The sequence below is a fragment of the Aplysia californica genome, unplaced genomic scaffold (assembly GCF_000002075.1).
Source record: "Aplysia californica isolate F4 #8 unplaced genomic scaffold, AplCal3.0 scaffold00364, whole genome shotgun sequence".
NCBI classification, from domain to species: Eukaryota; Metazoa; Mollusca; class Gastropoda; order Aplysiida; family Aplysiidae; genus Aplysia; species Aplysia californica.
In genome coordinates this window covers 274,899-277,736 of record NW_004797634.1, presented here as the reverse complement: position 1 = coordinate 277,736, position 2,838 = coordinate 274,899, and the positions used below count along the sequence as shown (strand labels likewise).

The following is a 2,838-nucleotide window of genomic DNA, read 5'->3' as shown; positions in this document are numbered from 1 at the left end:
GATGCAGGAACCCCGCAACACAGCACTTGTCAGAACACACACACACAGCACGTGTCAGAACACTCTCACACAGCTAAGTGTCAGAACAGGCCCAACACAGTATGTATCAGAACACACACAACACAGCACGTGTCAGAACACGCACAACAAACAACACAGCGCGTGTCAGAACACACACAATACATATCACAACACACACAACACAGCACGTGTCAGAACACACACAACACAGCACGTGTCAGAACACGCACAACAAACACAACACAGCGCGAGTCAGAACACACAACACACACAAGTAACACAGCACTTGTCAAAACACATAACACACACAACACAGCACGTGTCAGAACATGCACAATACTACACGTTCCAGAACACACAACACAGCATGTGTCAGAACACACAAAAAACAGCACGTTTCAGAAAGCACACAACATATTTGGTTTATTTTAGCTTTAGTAAGAGTTTTTGGGTTTGAGCAAAGAGTCTACATAACAAGAGGGGCCACTTCTCTCTTTGAGCCAATTAAAAAAGTGTCCTCAAAATTCGGTGGCGCCCTCTTCACAAAAGCGCACCTTTAGCGAACAGAGTTATCCTACTTGAGTTTAAAAAATCAAAGTGAAACTAGCAAGTTTTTTAATGAATTTCGGAAGAACGCTTTTTTAAAATGGTTACGCTGACATAAAGCCTCTTCCGGAGGAAAAGGTGATTGTTTTCTTCGTTTAATTTGACTTTAGAATGAAGGGCGAGAGATCATTAAAATATAAAAAACCTAAAACTCTGCACTGAACGAACCCGAACTGCTGATGAACCGCAGTCGATCTGCGCACGCAAGGAGGTGCTATTCCTATTCTTCTTCTGGAAAAACGAAAGAGAGCTTCAAAACAGACTGCAGCGCCATCTGAAGCAAAGAGCATGCTTCCTGCGGACACTTTTTTGGCTGAGTGGCCCATCTTGTTATTTACTATCTTTGGCTGAGTGGCCCATCTTGTTATGTACCATCTTTGGCTGAGTGGCCCATCATGTTATGTACCATCTTTGGCTGAGTGGCCCATCTTGTTATGTACCATCTTTGGCTGAGTGGCCCATCTTGTTATTTACTATCTTTGGCTGAGTGGCCCATCTTGTTATTTACTATCTTTGGCTGAGTGGCCCATCTTGTTATGTACCATCTTTGGCTGAGTGGCCCATCTTGTTATTTACTATCTTTGGCTGAGTGGCCCATCTTGTTATTTACTATCTTTGGCTGAGTGGCCCATCTTGTTATGTACCATCTTTGGCTGAGTGGCCCATCATGTTATGTACCATCTTTGGCTGAGTGGCCCATCTTGTTATGTACCATCTTTGGCTGAGTGGCCCATCTTGTTATATACTATCTTTGGCTGAGTGGCCCATCTTGTTATATACCATCTTTGGTTTGAGTACAGAGAAGGGCATCGACATAAGTAATGTTCAAAATGGGCAGGAAGGAAGTAAGACAGATAGACAGAAACAACTGAGGGAAAGAACAGAGTCAGATGGCACCCTCCAACCACCCGCTTGATAAGACTTTTACAGCACCTACAATGCAAATTGGTCATAATATAAGTGTTGAAGATTAGAGGTGTTACTAGAGAGTAACACACAGTTCAAAAAAAAAAAAGGGAGGAGAGATAAGAAAGATAGATGTGCGACAGGAAAAAAGGAGTAAACCACACCAGAGCACCCGCCAACCACCAACTCTTCAACTTTGATACGATCGAGGAGAATAATAATAATAATAATAATAATAATAATAATAATAATAAAAATAATAATAATAATAATAGAAATAATTAATAATAATAATAATAATAGAAATAGATAATACATTGATTATTTTATATGCTTCCCGGGAAGCTGAGAATGTTTCGGAGTGTTCTATGGTCTGCTGGGGTAATAATATAGTGTAAAGCGCATAGAGCCTGCTGTTGAGTGGAGATATGCGCTATACAAATGCTATCTATTATTATTATTATTATTACTATTATTATTATTATTATTATTATTATTATTATAATATAGCACTCTATCCCATATGAGTATTATTTAGTTTTAGTAGAGTTTTTAACGGCGCTCGCAACTGCATACGTCCTATGAGCGCCAAGGAGTGGATGTCAACAGAGAAGTCAAACGGGGAATCAGACTTACTCTGCTCACCTCTCTAGCCTCAACAGCACAAAGTCTGCTTCGACTATCAAGGCACCCTGGAAATAGCGAGTCACAAGATCACAAGAGAGTGACAAACATACAAAAGAAGTAGAGGAAAAAATGACCATAGTAAGGATTAGGAAAGAAAAAGCAGAAGTTCCCCATTGCAGTTCAGGCACAGTTATGAGCATGACATTGATAAATCAGCCCATTTACAATTCTTCTACTGCGCACAAGAACGTGTTAATGTCACCCCTTTGGGAATGGCCTAAAGCCACTTTAGTCAGTAGGACCTCCCCGGGGGGTATACAAGTACAAGCTGTGAGCGGTTTCCATCAGTCACATGATCGCTGTACCAACCTGAGCATACTCGGCAACAATTTCGTAAATGCTCCGGGACCTGAAGGCGGCGTAAAAACTGGCGTTGTATCTGTCGGCAGCCGCCACCTCGCCACCTAGTATGCACTGGAACCATCGGAGAACATTGTCATGATAAGATAGGATAAGACAAGAAAAGATAAGAAAAGATAAGACAAGACGAGATCAGATAAGACAGACACGTCAAAACAAGATAAGATAAAATACACAACAAGGCAAGATAAGAAAGAAAAGATAAGATATGATAAATAAGACACGATAAGAGAAGAAAAAAAAGATAAGATAAGACAA

General features: G+C 40.7%; 1 protein-coding gene and 1 long non-coding RNA gene across 2 annotated transcripts in view; both read right to left on the bottom strand.

The window, feature by feature from the left end:
• The window catches only part of LOC106012405, a 4,249-nt gene extending 1,619 nt beyond the window's left edge, over nucleotides 1-2,630 (bottom strand). Inside the window, exon 1 of the long non-coding RNA XR_001185023.2 lies at nucleotides 2,530-2,630. This is a non-coding gene — a long non-coding RNA (uncharacterized LOC106012405). The remainder of the gene's footprint in view (nucleotides 1-2,529) is intronic.
• LOC101864470 (neuroblastoma-amplified sequence) overlaps nucleotides 1-2,838 on the bottom strand; it is a gene marked incomplete in the record, with an annotated part of 104,153 nt that overhangs the window by 69,799 nt on the left and 31,516 nt on the right.